Genomic DNA, 22,194 nt, shown 5'->3' with positions numbered 1-22,194 from the left:
TTAGTGCAAAGGCAATGATTAAATACAACATGAATTTCGAGGTAGAAAGCCCCAATAACTCGTAGCTCGCAGGCATTTCAAGTAATTATCTTGGCCAGGCTTTGCTTCCGGTTATCCCTGTCTCCTTGGTAGAGTTTTAGTTAGATTAAAGACTTTAAGCTTCTTCAAGTTAAATAATTGGAAGGGGGAAAAATAACAGCCTGTTCCATCTTTTCTAAGTAGACACATTTCTCCAGTAATAAAAAGTGTTAGTTTGGGATTCCAAGATGGCGTCGACCAGTAGGCACCATAGCTGAGCTTCTCCGAGGAGACCAGAGACTTGAATGGAACCACAGACTGCTGGATTTTGAGAACTGTAGGTGAGTGGGGCCCCAAACTCCGCAGACCACCAGGGGGTCCAACCCCGGGACAAGCGACAGCCCCGAGGGCTAAACGCACTCCCCAAACTCTGAAAAGGAATCCACAATCAAGCTGTAACCAGCACAAAAAACCCAAATTCGCCACTTGGGGAGGAGAGTTTCCGGAGCCCCAAGCCTGAGGAGTCTCAGCGAACAGGGTGAAACTACCATTGATCCTCTTCATCCACACCACGCTGAACTGCGGACGGCACCTGCCTAACCTGGGTGGAAACACAGGTGGCGAGTCTCACCAAAACCAACTAGAACTGGGGACCGCGTCCGCGTCCTGCGCTCAAGCTGAAGCCAGACGCAAAGGATTGACCCGGCAAACTGGGGCCGTTAGTAACCGGCGCGGTCTGCTCCCACAGCCCAGTGGGTCCGCCCACGGTATAGGGAGCCGAGGGTCACGCTTGCAGGGACTAACTACTGCCCTAAAGGGAACTGGCAGTACTCCGGCAGGAGATTCACGCCAGCGGTCTGAGCCGCTTTTGGCACCAGCTGCGTGGCCCGGCTGCAGACAATCCCCAAACAACTGAACTAACTGGGTCCATCTCTGTGGGCCCGCGACAGATCCACCCAGGTTATCGGGAGCTGTGGGTATTACTGGAAGGGAATATCTGCTGCCCTAAGGCGACGCACTCTGCCTTTCTCTAGCAGAAAGGGAAAATACAGGAGATTTCTCGCCAGCCGAGGGGACGAGCTGCTGGCTCTGACTGGGCTCTCCCTGAAAAATAGACCTAGCAGGGGTCATTCTCGCGCGCCCTCGCTAGGACCGCCTACTTTATCCGGAGCTGTGGGCCTTGCTGGCAGGAAATAACTGCTGCCTTAAAGCGTCTGGGAGCGGTCTAAGCGGCTTGTGTCGCCAGCCACCAGGACGAGCTGCTGGCTCTGACTGGGCTCTCCCTGAAAAATAGACCTAGCAGGGGTCATTCTTGCGCGCCCTCGCTAGGACCGCCCACTTTATCTGGAGCTGTGGACCTTGCTGGCAGGGAATAACTGCTGCCTTAAAGTGTCTGGGAGAGGTCTAAGCGGCTTATGTCGCCAGCCACGGGACGAGCTGCTGGCTCTGACTGGGCTCTCCCTGAAAAATAGACCTAGCAGGGGTCATTCTTGCGCGCCCTCGCTAGGACCGCCCACTTTATCTGGAGCTGTGGACCTTGCTGGCAGGGAATAACTGCTGCCTTAAAGCGTCTGGGAGAGGTCTAAGCGGCTTATGTCGCCAGCCACGGGACGAGCTGCTGGCTCTGACTGGGCTCTCCCTGAAAAATAGACCTAGCAGGGGTCATTCTTGCGCGCCCTCGCTAGGACCGCCCACTTTATCCGGAGCTGTGGGCCTTGCTGGCAGGGAATAACTGCTGCCTTAAAGCGTCTGGGAGCGGTCTAAGCGGCTTTTGGCCCCAGCCACGGGACGATCTGCTGGCTCTGACTGGGCTCTCCCTAGCTGTATCCCACAATATAGGGAGCTGTGGCTCATGCGGGCAGGGTATAACTGCTAAGTTATAGCAAGCTGGGAGTGGCCTGGCATACAGGGGCGTGGAAACTGCTACCTCCTCAGATACTGCCAGTGGCCTGAAGCCATATGGTTACAGGCACAGATCCTGTAATCTCCAACAGGCGGATCCTAGCTGTGTCAGCTCCTGCAGACCCAGCAAGAACTCCCAAATTCATGGGAAAGGCTGGACGCACCTACACAGTGTAGAGGCAGAGCTAAAAGACAGCTACAACCCAGAAGATCTGATCCACCGGGGGTCTTGGCTACAAAGCAACAGGAAAGACAGACAGCTGGGACCAACCTACACAACCAGAGAGCTTGTGTGCTGACCTTACTATAGATCCCAATACTGCTGACTTGAGATACAGCAGTAAGGGGAAAAGGCCCAAACAGAAACCTACTTCGCAGGACTCAGCCTGGAGCCCAAGGTGTTGAGAAAAATCTACAGGAGTAGAATCTGAATCACCAGCCTGGTCCAGGGAAGTACTCCCTGTTCCCCACAGGTAAGGGCACCCTACCTATAAGCAGACATCAACTATCCACTCCCAAACAGGGAAGGTCACTACAAACCACCTCCCAACACTAGAGTCACCAAAATGACAAGGGGACAACGAAAGAATGCTAACAAAAACCAAAACAGGACGGCATCTCCAGATCCCAGCAATCCTAATGAAAACAACCTGGAGAACCCAACAACAATGGATATTCATGAAAACCACCTCAAATCCTTATTAAATAAGATGATATTGGAAGAAACAAATAAATTTTGTAAACAAATGCAGGAGGAAGCAAACAAGAGGGCTGATGACTTAAAAGTGTCATATAAAGAGGCATTTGAAGAATTTCAGAAAAACACAAATAACCAGATGAAGGAAATTATTAAAACAGTTCAAGACCTGAAGATAAAAATGGAAGAAATCATAAAAGAACGCACGGAAGAAAAACGTGATCGAGAAGCATCAGAAAAGAAAGCAAACATCTCAGAGGTGGCCTTATCCAACAGATTGCAAGAAATGGAAGAACGAATATCAGGACTTGAAGATACAATCGCACAATTGGAAACAATCATCCAGGATAATGCTAAATCTGAAAAGTTCCTGACACAAAGCGTTCATGAAATAAAAGACAACATGAAAAGACGAAACTTGAGAATAATAGGGATAGAGGAAAGAGAAGGCAACCGACTCCACAGCCCAGAAAATATCTTTAACCGAATAATAGAAGAAAATTTCCCCAATTTGAAGAAGGAGATGCATACGAACATACAAGAGGCCTACAGAACACCAAATAGAATAGACCCAAAAAGAAAATCTTCCCGCCACATAATAATAACAACACAAAATATACAGAACAAGGAAAAAATATTAAAAGCGGCAAGAGAAAAAGGACGAGTAACATATGAAGGCAAACCTATCAGAATCACTCCTGACTTCTCAGCAGAGACCATGAAAGCCAGAAGGGCCTGGACAGAGGTTCTGCAAACGCTAAGAGAACACAGATACCAGGCAAGACTACTATATCCAGCAAAATTATCAATAACCATTGGAGGTGAAGACAAGATATTCCACGACAAAAACAAATTCACACAGTACCTAGCAACAAATCCGGCTTTACAGAAGTTACTAGAAGGAAAACTCCACCCCAACTGGTCAAACTACAACCAAAAATACATAAGAAATAAATAACTACACCATTGCAAAATCACAACTTCACAAAAACTCGATTGTTATAAATACCAAAAATGAAGGGACTTACCAATCACTGGTCATTAATATCTCTCAACATTAATGGTCTCAACTCTCCAATAAAAAGACACAGACTAACAGAATGGATGCATAAACACGACCCAACATTCTTCTGCATTCAAGAAACACATCTCAACCACAAGGACAGACATTGCCTCAGAGTGAAAGGTTGGGGAAAAATATTCCAAGCAAATGGTCACAAGAAACAAGCTGGGGTAGCTATTCTAATATCTAATAAAATAGACTTTCAGCCAAAATTAGTCAAAAGAGACAAGGATGGTCACTTCATACTGGTCAAAGGTAAAGTCAACCAGGAAAACATCACGATTTTGAACATCTATGCTCCGAATACAAGGGCGCCAACATTTGTAAAAGAGTTATTAACAAAGCTTGCCCCATTTATCGATACCCACACATTAATAGTGGGAGACTTCAACACCCCACTTTCACTCAAGGATAGGACTTTGATTTCAAAACTAAGCAGGGAAATAACCTCATTAACCAATGTCATGAATCAAATGGATCTAACAGATATCTACAGAACTTTCCACCCAAACGCAAAGGAGTATACCTTTTTCTCAGCACCCCATGGAACGTTCTCTAAAATTGATCACATAGTTGGTCACGAAGCAAACCTCAACAGATACAAGAAGATTGAGATAATACCTTGTATCTTATCAGATCACCATGGTCTGAAGCTGGACTTCAACAACAATAGAAATAACAAAAAGCATACCAACACGTGGAAACTAAACAACTTTCTACTTAATGACACATGGGTCACGGAAGAAATAAGGGAAGAAATAAAAGACTTCCTGAAATTCAATGAAAATGATGGAACAACATACCCAAATTTGTGGGACACATTGAAAGCAGTGCTAAGAGGAAAATTCATAGCACTAAGTGCCTTTAAAAAGAAAATGGAGTCATCCCACATAAACAACCTAACAACACAACTGGAAGCCCTAGAAAAAAAAGAAGCAGAAACACCCAAGAGGAGTAGACGCCTGGAAATAATCAAACTCAGGGCTGAAATTAATAAATTAGAAACAAAGAGAACAATCCAAAGAATCAACAAAACCAAGAGCTGGTTCTTTGAGAAAATTAACAAGATAGACAAACCGTTAGCCAATCTAACTAAAAGACAAAGAAAAGCTATTCAAATTAACAAAATCAGAAATGAAAAGGGAGACATAACAACAGACACCGAAGAAATACAAAGAATTGTAAGGACCTACTTCAAAGACATTTATGCCACAAAATTTGAAAATTTAAGGGAAATGGACAAATTTCTCGACCGATTCCATTTACCAAAATTGAACCAAGACCAGATAAACAAATTAAATAGCCCTATTTCGCCTATAGAAATAGAAGCAACCATTGATAGTCTTCCAACCAAAAAAAGCCCAGGGCCAGATGGTTTCAGCGCAGAATTCTACCAGTCCTTCAAAGAGGAGCTAATACCGATACTATTCAAGCTATTCCGAAAGATAGAAATGGACGGAATATTACCAAACTCCTTCTATGAGGCCACAGTCACATTGATACCTAAACCCCACAAAGACCCAACAAAAAAAAGAGAATTTCAGACCAATTTCTCTTATGAACATTGATGCAAAAATACTCAACAAAATACTCGCAAAGCGAATACAACAGCATATCAAAGACATCATTCACCATGACCAGGTAGGCTTCATTCCAGGAATGCAGGGATGGTTTAACATACGGAAATCCATCAATGTAATCCACCATATAAACAAACTGAAAGAGAAAAACCATATGATCATCTCTTTAGATGCAGAAAAAGCGTTTGACAAAATCCAACACCCATTTATGTTTAAAGTTCTGGAGAGATCGGGAATACAAGGCACTTTTCTAAACACAATAAAGGCTATATACAGCAAACCAATAGCCAACATTAAATTAAATGGAGAGATACTCAAGGAAATCCCTCTAAAATCAGGGACCAGACAAGGCTGCCCACTTTCCCCATATCTCTTTAATATAGTTCTTGAAGTTCTAGCCAGAGCAATAAGACATCAAAAGGAGATCAAGGGGATCCAAATGGGAAAGGAAGAAGTAAAATTATCCCTATTTGCAGATGATATGATAGTGTATATAAGTGACCCCCAAAATTCCACCAGAGAACTCATACAGCTGATAAACACCTTCAGCAAATTGGCAGGATACAAAATAAACTCAAAAAAGTCAGTAGCTTTCCTATATACAAATGACAAACAGGCAGAGGAAGAAATTAGAAAAATTACTCCCTTCACGATAGCCACAAGCAATATAAAATATCTAGGGATAACCCTAACCAAGCAAGTGAAGGATTTATTTGAAAAAAACTTTAAACCTCTGAAGAAAGAGATTGAAAATGACATCAGAAGATGGCGGGATCTACCTTGTTCGTGGATTGGAAGAATCAACATAGTAAAAATGGCCATCTTACCAAAAGCAATTTACAGATTCAATGCAATCCCTATCAGAATACCTACTAAATATTTTGAAGATATTGAAAGAACAATTCTCAACTTCATATGGAGAAACAAAAAGCCCAGAATAGCAAAAACAATCCTATACAATAAAAGATCCGCTGGAGGAATCTCCATACCTGATCTCAAGTTGTACTATAGAGCAACAGTAATTAAAACAGCATGGTACTGGCACAGCAATAGGCTAGTGGATCAATGGAATCGAACTGAAGACCCAGAGATGAATCCACACACATTTGCTCACCTGATTTTCGACAAAGAAGCCAAATCCATTCAATGGAAAAACGACAGCATCTTCAACAAATGGTGCTGGTCTAACTGGATGTCTACATGTAGAAAATTGAAATTAGACCCCTATTTGTCACCATGCACAAAACTCAAGTCCAAGTGGATTAAAGACCTCAACCTAAAACCACAGACATTAACCCAGTTAGAGGAAAAAGTGGGGAAGAGTCTGGAACTCATAGGCACAGGAGACAACTTCCTGAACAGAACACCAACAGCCCAGGCCTTAACATCAACAATTAATAAATGGGACCTCATGAGGCTGAGAAGCTTCTGTAAGGCAGGTGACACTGTCAAGAGAACAAAGCGACAGCCTACAGACTGGGAAAAGATCTTCACCGACTCTTCATCTGACAAAGGTCTAATATCCAAAATATATAAAGAACTTAAGAAATTAAACACCACCAAACCAAATAACCCAATTGAGAAATGGGGCGCAGAGCTAAACAGAGAATTCTCAACAGAGGAATATCAAATGGCTGAGAAACACTTAAAGAAATGCTCGACCTCCTTAGTCATCAGAGAAATGCAAATCAAAACGACACTGAGATTCCATCTTACACCCATCAGAATGGCTAAGATCAATAACTCAACTGACGCCTCATGCTGGCGAGGGTGTGGAGAAAGAGGAACACTCCTGCATTGCTGGTGGGAATGCAAACTAGTACAACCACTTTGGAAAGCTATCTGGTGCTTTCTCAGAAAAATGGGAATAGGGCTTCCTCAAGACCCAGCTATTCCACTCCTTGGAATATACCCAGAGGATGTACTACCACACAACAGGGACATATGCTCAACCATGTTCATAGCTGCCTTATTCATAATAGCCAGAACTTGGAAACAACCTACGTGTCCCTCAATAGAAGAATGGATAAAGAAACTGTGGTACATTTACACTATGGAATACTACTCAGCTATTAAAAACAAGGAATTTCCAAAATTTGTGGACAAATGGATTGAACTAGAAATTGTCATAATGAGTGAGTTCACACAGAAGCAAAAAGAGCTAAATGGTATATACTCACTTATATCGAGACACTAGTCCAAGGTGTACGTCCCCATGAAAAACTGTACCTACCAGAATAGTGGGTAAGAGGGGAGGACATCCTATTGAAACTTTAGGTGGGAGAAGCCTGGGAGAAAGAGGAAATGGAAGGATCCAGTGGGTCCTGGAAAACTATAGGCGAGTCTGGGCCCTGGGGTCCTCTGCAAACTGTGGCAACAGCCAAGGAAAAAATAGGCAGTAAAAACCTTGAACCCCTACCCGGACTAGCCGATGGACATTCTCCACTGTTGAGTGGAGAAGGAGATCTAACTTTCACACAAACTCTGGTGCCCCATATTTGAACATGTCCCTTGGACGGAGATGCCTGGTGGCACTCAGAGGAAAGATAATAGGTCACCAAGGAGAGACTTGATACCATATGAGCATATTCAGGGGGAGGAGGTCCCCCTCAGACACAGACTTAGGGGAGGGGAGGGGAGTAGTAGGGGGGAAGTGGGAGGAAGGGAGGAATGGGAGGATACATGGGATGGGCTAACAACTGAGATGTAATATGTATAAATTAATAAAAATGTATTAAAAAAAAAAGTGTTAGTTTGAAATACTTAGCAGTCTAAGTATTGAGAGGTCGTCTGTCATTTGGTAAAAATTCCCTTAGTCTGTCCTAGTAGAATATAATAAATCAGCCATTCTCTTCTTTGTATAGAAAAACTGTTCATAACAGACATATGAGTCTTATACTAGAGTCCTTTTCTTTTGAAACTGGCCTTGGTAAGATTTTGTATGCTTATAGAATTGAGTTTTAATATTTTTCCTTTATTTATTTATTTATTTATTTATTTATTTATTTAGTCACTTTACACCATGATCCCAGCCCCCTCCCTCCTCTCCTCCCAGTCCCACTCGCATGTCACCTCCCACTCTCCTTCTCTGAGAAGGGGAGGCCCCAACCCTAGCATCTCAAGTCTCAACAAGACTAAACATATCCTCTCCCACTGAGGCCTGACAAGGCAACCAAGCTAGGGGACAGTTTTGATTTCTTAAATCTCCAAAATAAAATGTAATTTATCATGAAACTCATAAAAGAACAGTCACTCTAAACGGAGATAACTTGAGGAATTTCATGCCAAATTAAAAAATATCATGTACATGAGGAAGTTCAATAAAGCTGACTGAAGGCTAACCTAGGCGTAATTGTTACATAGGTTGCAGGGAGCAACTAAAATTTACCATACCCAAATATTGCCAGGCAGAGTGTCTTGTGAAAAGCTCCTAAGATTATACATAAAATTGGTGATGGTGGTGAGACAGAGCTCAGTCAGTAAAGTGCTTGTCATGTATGCATGGAGACCTGAGTTTGAGCCCCAGAGCACATGTTAAAAAAAAAAAAAAAGCCCAGTATGGTGGCATGTACTTGTAATCCCAGAATTAAGAAGGTGAAGATAAGCGGACCCCTCCAGTCAAACTGCAATCATCAAGAATACTTGGCAGTCTCTAGGTTAGTGAGAGACAGTGTCTCAAAAATAAAATGGGCAGCATCTTTAGGAATCTGAGGCTGACCTCTGGCTTCTGCATGCATTCATACATATGTAGACATACACACCCACACATACATGCACTACCACACACATGAACATGCATATACATACAGAATGCTGGTGTACTAACAGGGATGGGCTGTACAGGGAAACTACAAAGTCTCCGAGCATGAGAACATGAGCGCTCCACCAGTTACCAATCCTGACAATGGCGTTCTTTAGCATTTTCACGTCTCAGTTGCCCAGCTTATCAGCTTATCGACAAGGCTCTATTTTCTAACCATTTTATTTTGATGGATGGACTGAAAGAAATCTCTTACTTACAACCACTTAGGAATCCAAAAAGGATCATTTACAGAAGTATATTTGGAAGTTTTGGGAAACTATATGGAGTCTGAATAGATGCAAAATGCTAAAAAAAAAAAAAAAAAAAAAAAAAGAACTAATATTTAACCTTTCACTGTGAAAGTGTCCCCGAGTACACACACAGTTCAGACTTGTCTCTCTGGGCTGCGGGAGAAGCTCTGAAAGTCATCACTAGTAGTTCCTTGTCCTTGGGCGTTCTTATATTTAAAACATCACATCAAGTGTAATTCACCCTAGGAAATAAAGCTCATACTTAACAATTGTTTGCCAATGAAGCTTTTCTTTCCCCAGAAATAAACAACTCCCACCATAGTCCACAACATACGGTGATCTAAAAGTTCATATTCAAATCCCAGGAGATTCGTCTAAAAGATCAGTGGGCAGAATGTGGGGTTCTGTAGCAGAGTAGTCGATTTCTGGGAAAGTGATGGACTGTGTTGTATGTCTTGCATCACCCTGTGAATCTCAGCCAGGTAGAAGCACACAGATCTCACACTGGAAAGATAACTATGTTCAAATGGTTATGTTTACACTATCATCTGGATGTTCCTCATGGAGTTTTTCCACCGTCTCTCTTTCCAAGGTCTCTCTAGATTTTTAAGAAGCCACTTTGAACTTTAATCATCCCACCCTAAATGACTGCGATCTATGGTATATGCACAACCACAGTAGAGTCTTCGCTCCTTCCTTTGATGTAGCAGTAGTCTATGAAACACAACTTGAGACAAGCAAGGAAGAGCATACTTGGCAACCTCCGACTCAGCTTGGCTCAGGTGAGGTACACATCCACCTCCTAAGGATGCAATTAGCAGAACATATGCTCACATACTCCTCTCTGAACTGTGCCTAGCAACCAGTTGGTAACCTAGGACCACTCTGCACCCAAACGGAGCTACAAGCATACCCCATTCCGAACAAAGAAAGGTTTCTCTTCCCCTTAACAACCATCAAAGTGAAATGGGTCCTAGTCATTCATACCACAGTTGTTTCAGAGTTGTTGGGAGAGGGAGACTTGGTATATTTAAGAGTGTGTCCCCTGGTAGATTGACCATGCCTTAGGCTTCATAGAAAGACACATATTCAAGAATATATTGACACCACAAAGTGGACTCCATGGATTAAAAAACAACAACAACAACAACAACAACGACAAGAGAACTGGAGTTGGATGGGGGGGGGGGGACATCTGGTAGAAGTAAAAAAAAAAACAAAAACAGGTGAATATGATCAAAATACATTGTCTGAGATTTTCAAAGAACTGTAAAAGTGAAGAAGAAGAAACAATAATAAATGAAGTTTATTAAATGCACACACGTATAAAAATAAATGTATTCCCTAAAATCTTTTTCAAAAGAAAAAGAGTTTACTATGAGAAGATATGTAAATGTCTATTATTAAGTGAAATACAATGAGAAAGACGGCAAAGCATACCATTCTAACTCTGTGACATTGAGGAAAAGGTAATTTTTTTTTGGCATGTAGAGCAGAGAGGCATTAACTTTCTCTGTAATTTGCAATATGGAAAAGCAAATATATTTTTTAAATAACCAATGACACTGCAAAATCCCTCATGGGTCAAGGATCAATGCAAATGACAGAATAGACCTGTGGATCATAACAACACAGCATATGGAAGGGCCATTGACAATTAGGGAGACGCCTCAATTGGTAAAGTGCCTGCCACATTCTTATGGCCTGAACCTTAAGGACCTGAACTCAGTTAACCAGCACCTATACAAAAACCAGACACACATTCTGGTATCCCAGCAATGGAGGTGTGCAAAAAGCACATCCCCAGAGTTTATTGGCCAGCCAGCCCATCAAGCCCAAGTTCAGTGAGAGATGCTGTTTCAAGAAATAAAGTAGAGAACAATTGACTAAAAACAAGTGGTGTCAGCCTTTGGCATCCACACACAACTGTACACATGCCCACTCCTCCACAGAAACATGAATATGAACACAGTCCACAAGCACCTATATGAAAAAATCCATTGAATTTAAACAGTGTCAGGGTTGTATGGCTTTATTAGTTTTGTTTATCCAAACTACAAAGATTTTATGTATGGTGTGTCATGGTGTGTGTGTGTGTGTGTGTGTGTGTGTGTGTGTGTTATATGTACATTTTCTTTTGTTGTTGTTGTTGTTTTGTTTGTTTTTCATTTGAGGTTTGTTTTGTTTTGTTTTGTGCGTACATTTTCATATGTGGGCACGTGCATGTGGTACTTCCATGTGTGTGTAGAGATCAAAAGTCAACATCAACCATCTTACATGAAAGCTTATCTTAAGAGACTGCCTTATTTTATGGGCCTGGATAGTTTCTCACTGAATCCAGAGTTCACCAATTCTTCTAGACTGATTAACAAGTCCAGAGATTTGCCATGATCTTGCCAACCAAGGGATGGGCTTACAGGCGTAGAGCCCCACATCTGGCCTCCGTGTGGGCAGGTGGAGTCTAAACTCAAGTGATGATGCCGTCACAGAAGCGCTCTACTGAATGAGTCATGTCTCCAGTTCCAGATTTCATTTTTCAAAAGCAAATGATTCATATGTTCTTGGCGCTGAAGAGGTGTCTCTGTGGTGAAACACACGAGTTGCTCTTCTAGAGGACCAGGTTCAATGCCCAGCACTCACATGGCAGCTCTCACAGGGGATTAGATACTCTCCCTTGGCCTCCCCAGAAACCAGCACACATGTAGTGCACAAACACACATGCAGATTAAAAAAAAACATACACACAAAATAAAATTTAAAAGATTTGACACTAAGCATTCATGGGCTGTTGTGGGGGGGGGAGCTTCTCAACAACACTGGCCTGCCCCATCCTGGAGTGGATCATCAAGCTGCTGCAAGGAAGACACCGAAAAATGTTTTCCAGTGGCAAGGCCATTCCATAATTCCACAGGTTTTATAAGGAATGAAAATAGACCAGGCAATTAGAATGGTATTTTTGTTCCAAATAAAATACTATTTGGAATATATGAACAAGAAGGGTGGGACCACACATCTTCTCTTCTAAGTACAAAAGACTACACTGGTAACATTGGTAAACTTGTGAATTTTAAACCTACTTTCAGCAAAGTAAATGGTTTTACTATTAGAAGAAATACTAGTAATTATATGGAAATGTGGTGTGTTAAGGATTAGCAGTGCTTTAATGCCTGGCAGGAGGAGCTAGTTTATTGTCTATGAATACTCGTTTTATAAAATGGAAAATGATATTTCTTTTCTCCTGATTTTAATAGCCTTGCAAAGCAAGCTACCAGGTGCTAAGTTCATGACAGTCTCTCTTAAAATTTCGTTTTCAAAAAGAAATCATTATTTAAAACTGCAATTACCTCCTCCAGGTGGCTAAGTTAGTCACATTTATGGCTCTGTAGCTCTCAGAAGATGTTGTATGAACTTCTCCTGACACACTGAGGAAGAATGACGTCTGACTTAGACTTCCAGTGTCGTCATAAATTAAAACAGTCATTTCCATTCCTGTGTTCTCAAAACTAAACTTTCCCTCTCTGGTGGATCTTGTGTGTGGTAAGATAGATGCAATCAAACTGCACTGAAGTAGCTGATACACATTGCCTTCATTTTTACAGCCGCATTTAGGCATTATAATTTCCATTTGTAAAAAATGATTTCCGCAGACCTACAACCGGTTACGACGCATGCTAAAATCTCACAGAATTAAAAGAAGCAGTTAAGGCTGGAAGCTTGGACATTCATCTTTCAGTAATCGATTTAATTTGTAAACAGTAAATCAACAAGACATAGAACTGAAAAATATGCCATTTACCAAATCCATTGAAACTGGTATCTATAAAATGTGACGCAAGACTAGAGAGAAATGTGTATTCTTTTCTATGGGAAATTGAACAGTCATTAAGATGCATCATGAGAGCATAGACTACTTTTCTTGGGACAGCAAACAAAGCTTGGTAATTGAAAGGAATGGATATAATGTCTCCTCTATTGTGCTAATAAAATTGAACTGGAAATAATAAAGTGATGGGAAAATATGCAAAGATATAAATATTGAACTCCTTAAGGTCAAGAAAAGAAGTCTCAAGATTAATTAGAAAATATTGAAAAAATGAAAACAACATACATGTTGTATGGGGTGCAGTTGAAACAGCACTTATGGGGACACTAAATTAAAAACCATAAATAGAAAATAAATCTAATCTCACAGGAAGAAGAAAGCAATAAAGATATGGCTAGCAGCCAAGAATTTGAAAATAGAAAAATAGCAAAAAAATAAAATAGAGAAGTCCTGAAATAAAAATTATAAGAAACTAAATAAAAATTAATGAAATTGATGAACTTCTGCAAGGCAGATAAGAAAACCAAAGAATGGAAATGATAAGAGTCAATCATTAATATCAGAACTAAAGGAGCAAATATCATAGAAAGCCTCACAGACAGTAAAAGGGATGATAGAACTGGGGACACCATTCTTACCAACACACACTAGACTTCTAAGATGATGGTTTAATCCTTTTAAAGCCACAGAGTGATAAGTAATTATATAATTAGCAAAGATATAGGATTTATAGACTAAACTTTACTTTCACTAGCAAACTCTTCAAAGTGTTTAAGAATTCCACCTTCTCCTTCAAAGAGCTGTAAAACTCATCTACATATTTGCAGGATTCATTAGGAGGTGATAATTGTAGGAACAGAAGCACCAGATATGTCAAAACTCTGAAGTGACATGGAAGGGACTCGCCAGCGTATAAATGTTGACAAGCACGGATGCTCAGACAATTGTAAGGCGTCTGAGTTTTATTTAACATCATCCCTATGCATGAGATCTTGGAATCCCACAATACATAAAATTAAAGATTGCTGTCTTGTGTCACAGTAAACTCAATATATAAATATTTTAAGACTTTTTTCTCAAAATCTTTATCTTTATTGTACATTTTTATTTTTATTTATTGAAAAAATTCAAATAATATATTTTGATCATGTTTTCCCTCTCCTAATTCCTCGCAGACTTTTCCCATCCTCCTACACCATTTTTATGTTCCTTCTCCTCTCTTTCAAAAACAAACAAAAATAAACAAACAAAAGCATGTTTTCATTTTCTTCACTCTTTCCTCCCTCCAGGCCCTGCCAGTGACCTTCCCACAAGTCCCTCCCATGGCCTCCTCACACTCTCAAGGTGGCCATCACCCATTTTTTTATGATTGCTACATACATATATATATTTGTGTACGTATATGTGTAGTTTTGCGAGTATATATAAACTCATCCCACTGAAAACGATTTTGTTTTGTGTTTACTGTTTTAAGGCTGACCACTCTGACGATCAGTTAAGGGGGCTCATCCTCCACGGAAGATATTAATTCTTTATTTCACAGAGTCATTAGCTGTGTGGAGTTCTTTATTTAGGGGAGGGAACCCACAAATCCTCCTTCCTTTTTTTTTTTTTTTAATTGCTTGTTTGTTTTTTAACATTTCCAATTGATAATTGCCATACTTTGGCCTATCCCTTGCAGCTATTTCTAGGAGAAACTATTTCACAGCTGACTTCTTGGTCCTCAGGCTCTGACAGTCTTTTTGCCCTCCTCTTCCACAATGTTCCCTGAGCCATAGAGGCAGGAGCTGTGATGCAGATGCATTCATTGGGGCTGGCTTCCCCACCATTCATTGATCCACTTTAGTTTTCTGTGATGGTCTCCATTTACTGTAAACTCCCCCTATTTTGATGAGGGGTGACAGCTCCCCTTCTCTGTGAGTATAAGCATAAGATTTACAATGTAGTAAGGACCTATAGGGGGCCTAGCAAAGTGGCAGTAGTAGATTGTTTTTCCCTATGGCTCATGACCTTACTATGCCTGGGAATCGGGCCAGGTTCCCAGTACCAGGCATGCATTCCCTCCAGTTGAGTGGGATTCAAGTCTAGTTAACAGGTTTTGGTTGCCACCGGCAGTTCAGTGCCATGCATTTCACCTTTATACGTAGCTTACGTGCTGCTATGGTTAACTGGCATTTCAGCTGGGTGAGACTGTTTTAAGTGTCCTCCTTCCTCAGCGGCATGCTTACCATTTTCAGGAGCCATGGAATCTAGACTTCAGAAAAGTGGCTTTTGTGTCCGATCCAGCTGGAATCACCCAGGTCCTATGTACTAAGCATATGATCTCTTCAGCTATAGGGGCCCACCCTCGAACGCTAAGAAGCACCCAAGGGCTACCTCAAGAATCTGTATCTGTGAGTCACTGGGACTACTCTGACCAACCATTCAAAAGGAAAGTGTCTTGTACCTGGAATGCACACGTGTGTGTGTGTGTGTGTGTGTGTGTGTGTGTGTGAGTGTGTGTTACAAATAAGGTTATGCTACTTAGAATGACAGTATTCTCACAAGAGCCATGAGTTATCTAACAAAAAAGCAGTGCTACCCATGAAAAAAAAAACCATTTTGAGTAGTTGTTCAGGGTTGTACAAGAAACTCCCCAAACAATACAGGCCATCACTCTTACCCCTGGTTGCCACCCAGCGCTTATAATAAGTTGCTAGGGGGATTCACGTGCATCCGACCTGGAAGCCTTGTCCCTGAGACCCAGCTCTTATCATACAAGAAGGAGCTACACAAGCTCTCAAGGGAGGAGAGCAACCAATAGTCCTACCAACCTGTGATGCCTGGGAACCAATGAGCAGAAAGACCAAAATGCCCGCACAGGTGCATGTGACCACTAATCTTTGCTGTCAACTTAGCTACATCTAGCGTCAACTAAAATCCAAGCAGCCGGCCATACTGTGAATGATTTTTTCTTTATTTGATCACCCTCAATGTGGGCCACACCTCCTTGCAGCAGCCAGCATAAAAGGACATAGAAGAAGGAAGCTTTCATTCTCTGCCTGTTTGCCTTCACTCTCTCTGGCAAGCCCATCTATCCTGATGCTACGGTATTCCTGCACCAGTATTATTTGTGCATATATGTAACAATAACAATGAAAGAAAAAGAGACTTCTCTTCATTATTAATACTCAGTTCATTTATCTCCCTTGAATAATCACTCTGACACAGTGAATTACATCCTAGCCTCTGAAAACACACTTGTTTATTTCCATAATATCTTAGTTAAATAATATATTGAGTTAAAACACCTACTTCTTTGTTTAGAAGTATTAGAAGTATTTATAGGCCCCAAGCAGACATGTTTAAATGAAAATTTCTTTTCAATTGGTGGCATTTCATTATAAAAAGAGATGTAGCCCAAATTTCTTTGTATAGATTTCTTTTATATAGTGGCCCTGACAACATCACTACACTCAACGAAGAAATTCAGTACCACATATTTGAAGGCTATCCTGATTATAATTTCAAGCATCTACGGAAATATTCACAGTTATATGGCAAGTGTGATAGATAACATCAACTGTCACATTGTCCGGATCTAGAAAGACTTGGAAGGCAAGCCTCCAGGCATACCCCAGAGATGATTTAGACTAGGTTATCCCCAAGGCTACTTCTGAGGTGCTATCTTAGTTACGTTAATTGAAGTGGAAAGACCCACCCTACAAGAGGGACACACCATTCCCTATGCTTGGGTTCTAGACTGAACAAAAAAGAGAAAGGGAATAGAACATTTGACCCTTTGCTTCCTGACTGTGGGTACAATGTGTCTAGCTGCCTCAAGCACCTGGCTCTGTGACTTCCCAGCTGGGGTGGATAAACTCTCAAATTAGCTTTTCTTCCCTCAAGTTGCTTTTGTCCAGATATTTCCTCACTACAGGAATAGCAACTAATATGGGACAAGTGAGTTTGTGCTTAGACAAAAGACAGATTTACTATGTGACCATGTCTTTCCAAATCTAACTGCCAGAAGGGGTAAAAATCTTGCTACCTTAGCAGTAGTGTGGATCCTACTGTTTTGTGGGAATTTTTCTTTGTCTCTCTGTTGAGTGTGTCTTCAGTCTCTAAAAATGGGAGCAATACTTGAGAAATTTACCTCTAATCTCTTAAGCAAAAACTACTTCATTCCATTTCAAAACATTTTATGTATCAATGGAGTATGTAAAAGTATTTACGCCTGTTTGGAGTGTTTATTAACTTATGTGTCTTACTACAGATTCACCCATGCAGATAACATCAGATTTTTAATCCCATGTATGATCTGTAGCATCCTGTCATATGACTGTATACAAGCTCTTTGTCCGTTCAGTCTCTGGTGCCATGTGTTCTAGTGTTCAGCTCCCACACCACTGCAAGCAGCACCTCACTGACACTCAACATCCATGCTGCCTTCATGGCTTACAGGTTACCTCATAATACGGATCAGGATACTGGACTCCTTCCTCTTGGTTGCTGCCATTTCCAAGGACTCATCCCTTCAATTTCTGAAGCACTGTAACTAACTCCCAGCTGCTTGTAAACATGTACTTTTCAGGCTATCCAACACTTCCAGTCCATCCAAGGAGAAGCTGGGGTTGGTGAATTTCCTTGGCTCCACTCCCTGAGAAGCCCCTCCTCTCTTTACACTGGTAATTCTCCCATCCCTCTTCTCTCCCAAATGTAGACTCAAGCTTCTTCCGGGTCAAATGGCAGTGGCTTACGCTCACGTTCTTAGGAACTCCCTTCCCTTGAGCTAGTCTCTCCTTCTGCGGTATTTTGCTTACAAGTGCACATTTCCCCAAACTTACTGACACACTTACTGTTCTCCCTCAGCTTAAACAGATATGTTTTCCTTTAAATTGCAGCAGATCTCTTCTTTGATCAATACCAACCAATACTTCAAGGTTATCTATCCCATAATTCCTGTTTCCTACAGAACAATTATATCAAAATGGGCACAGCGCTTTTGTTTTACTTTTTATTCTCTCTTAACTATAATGTAAATACCATAGAGGCAAAAATCGCATCTGCCTGGAGGTTCCATTGTGTCTCTAGTATCTAACACATTATTGGATCCATGAACATTGTGTTGTTTTCATGTGTTGATGCTGTGAAACTTCACGACAGATTTTTAATAAACCTAGAGCTAAAAGCTATTTTAAAGAAACTACTAGGAACTAACCACTTCACTTCAAATATCTTATTTCTTATAAACCCATGTAATGTAGATAATGTATTATAGGTAAGGAAATTAAGCTGCAGGAAAATTAGGCATGTTTTTTTGAAAATTTAACTGCTAATGGCACAGTTGGACTTTAATCCCATTTTTATCTGATTCTGAACTGAGATCTGCAAAGTGTACTATGCTGCCCCAGGGTAAGCACTTTTGATTTACAGATAGTTTTAGATAATCTTTATAAACCCTGCAATTAAAATTCTTTGAACTCTAGTGAGCCTCTCTGTCCCATTTGTCCGTGTGCTCTGATGCCATGTAGGAAACAACCGATCCTGTCAGGAATATCGCAGTCATGTTATTTGTGTTTCGATTTCCTTGTCACGAAACTGTCTAGAATTATGATTATATATTGCTTTGCTTAAAGACATCTCATCTCCATAAATCTTAGTCCTGAATTACTGGGGTACAATCAATTTGCAGATGTCACATTTAATACATATAAAACTGGTGCTTTCCTGGATTTCCGAGTCACTGAAATTGAGTGGGATACCTGTTTCTAATATCTCAGGAAAGAATGAATGACAAGGAAAAGCATAGCCATGGCATTTAACAACAGGATGGGATTCAAGCTGCTAAACAGGCAGCATGTTTAACGTTCAGAGTCAGAAGCCAAAGTCCAAAGAAGGCCCACAGTTGGCACAATGCCATGCTGTTTACTAAAGACACAGCCATTTTCATGCACATCGCTTTAGGCTGCAGGGTAAGCATCGCTTATGAGTTCCTGGGCTTTCTGGTGTCAGAGTTAGTGGCTTGGCGATCACTTTATAGCACACAGTGAGTTCAGAGATTCACAAAGTAAGTGCAGAAGGGCAGAGCATCGCTTATTATGAAATAATATATAACTTTAGAAATCCCTGGGAAAGGATAACCCCAGTGACATAAAGAATACCACCTCACTGCATTCACTTTGTGCAGGCTGTGCAAGTTACCTACACAGCCTCGCCTGCCCTTAATAGAACTCAGCTGTGTAGAAGGCAATGAGATACTTCAACAGATGATTAAAAATAAGCAGCTAAATGAATAACTCTGGTGTCACTGTTACCTATAAAATATTACATTTTCTTACTACCAATGTCATCATATAAAAAGGTAGATGTCTGTTTACTGGTGCCACAGACTGCATGGGAGTCTTCTTCCATACTTCCATGGGCATTCTGAACTTTTTGTTATTGCAGCTCACGTATCTCTGATACTGCATATCAGGAAAGGCTCCATTCTGATTGAATGGTCATCTAGTTAGGGATAAAAAAAAGATACTGAAGAACTTCTTGCCCATATCTACCTAAAATTTGAAACATGCAAACCCTATGACCCAACCATTTTCCCTAGGGAACAACTCACACATATACAAGGAAAGATATAATGATAAGATTCGATACAGCACAATATAGATCATTGGAAATAACTACATTTTCATAGAGATGCTGATAATATTGTCTTTATCCTATGAAAAACAAATAAGCAATTAGAAGCAATTTGGTTAATTAAGGTGGAGAGATAGAATCATAGTCTCCCAGACTCTTGTAAAGTTTGGATAAGGACGAGGTACAGTTGGAAGAGAAAACATATACTCAGTTACAGGATTTGAACTTTTTCAAACCTACTTTATTTGGGGTTCCTTAATGTTCATACCTCTCTTCCAACCTACCCACTCGAGTTAGAAGAGAAAAGAGGGTAATGGGAACAGAAGAAGTAGACCTTTTAGACTCAATTTTTGGAGCGATTCCATTCTTTGTAGTCAGCATTTCAGCAGATCTGTTAAGCAGCAAAGCAGGAAAGCAGCAAAGGTGACTGCAACTGCAGCAGCAGGAACCTCAAAGCATTCTCCGGAGTGGATCTCTCTAGGAGCGTCTCAAAGCAGAGTGATGAATAATAGCCAAACAATAAGAAGCAATTAAAAAAAAAGCCAAAAAGCCAAGACACTTGCTTGGGGGTAAATATATATATATATATATATATATATTCCATACTAAGATGTTTATCAGCTGGAAAAGACCATGTCCCCACAAGAGGTGGTTCCTCTTCTAGTAGATAAATATCACCTATTCTCTCACAAGTCTGTTTCCAGTGGAAAAACATCACACACCTTCACAGAAGTCTGTTTCACATCCTATGCTTGGGATCAAAACAAAAACATGTTTACATCCACTACACTCAGTCTAACGTTTGCAAGACAGGGTGAAACAGCTAGGAGAAACGAATGTGACGCTGAACAGATTTTAGAACTGCATTAGAAGTTAGGAAGAAAGAGAACATGAGGCTCAGTAGTGGACTCAGGGCAGGCAGAGAAAGCTAAAAACTCCAAAACACATTTTATAAAGCATTTAGAGGGTAAGCCATGCCCTCAAAGAACATATGGCAGTATCTGATTGTAAAGGGAGTTTAGTCAGAAATGTCTGGGCAAACTGTAGAGAACAATCTATGCTGAAATCGGGGCCGATACACGGAAGGAGTAGTACCCAGGACCTGAGATGGGCACGGTGTGGTGGGTGTGGTATATTTACAACTTTAGGTAACATGAATTCTTGGGGTTGTTAGAAACGACTCCCGCCTTTGCCAGATAGTAGTTGATTAGAAACTACACAGAGTCTTCTCCATATGTCTTGACATGACCAGTTTTCTCCCCTCATTAATTCTTGAGTCAGATGTCTTAGTAAATGGGGAAACAGAATCCCTGCTTTGGAAAAAATTAGTATATTTACTTAAACTACTGAGTAACCTTGGCAATATGGATGCCGTGAAGACACTAAAAAAGACGGCCTGCCTCAGTCTTCACAGCCAGAGATTGTGCTTTTCACTAGAGAAAGTGAGATGGTACCAGTTATTGTTTAAACAAAACATTCCCCCACAGGCTGGCACGCTGAACTTCTAGTGGTGGTGTCGCTTTGGAAGTTTCTGGAAACTTAGTAGTGCACCTATTAGAATAAATGAAGTCTTTTCTTTCTGTCTCTGTTTCCTGTTAGCCTAGAAGTGAGTAGCTTCTGTGCCACACATAACCATCACCAGGATATGCTGCTTCAACGAGTGCCCAGATTAAGAGAGTCAAGAACTGCAGAGTGAATTCTCAAAAACCATTTGAAGTTGTTCTCTCGGATATTTTGGTCTCAGTTGGCCAACACAAAGCCATCATTACTGAAGACAGCTCACGGGTTTGGTAGAGCTTGAAGTTCACAAAAGCCAAAGGTTGAGATTAAATGGCAGAATAAAGTAGATGTGATTCTCATAAGCAATAGCACAACAGAAACCAAGGATTCTCAGCTGAGACCTGAGACAGAGGATGGCATCTCTAGGACATAACTTTGTGTCCAAAACCTGTTCATCAGAAGGCTCTCTGTTGGTAGTATAGAGCCATGATTACTCATCGACCCAGATGTGAGCTGCTCCATCTAATACCCAGGCTTCCACCTAGAGGAACCCTGGGCAGAAAACGCTATTCCCCTGTATGGGCTTCTGACCCATAGAACCGCAAGTTAATAGATAGTTTTGGAAGCTGCTAGAACTTTGACATTTTGTAGTGCTTTAACTGAAAATGAATATACCCAGCCAGTGCACACTCAACTCAATAATTAACTTACAGAGTTGGTCTGTAAGTTTTGAGTGGGGACCACAAGCTAGAGAAAGCTTCGCAGCTGGTCCAGGCTTTACCTTGACCATGTAGTACAGCAGATTCAGTGGTACTGGGAGGAAGATCTGGGAAGAATTAAGGGAAGGAAAAGACATAATCAAAATATATTGTATTAATTTTCTCAATAAAATAATGTGGACAATGTAAAATATCTACTGTTATCATTAAGCAGACCCCTC

Source organism: Acomys minous, assembly GCF_964271855.1.
Source record: "Acomys minous genome assembly, chromosome: 4".
NCBI lineage: Eukaryota > Metazoa > Chordata > Mammalia > Rodentia > Muridae > Acomys > Acomys minous.
This window is presented reverse-complemented; position numbering follows the sequence as displayed.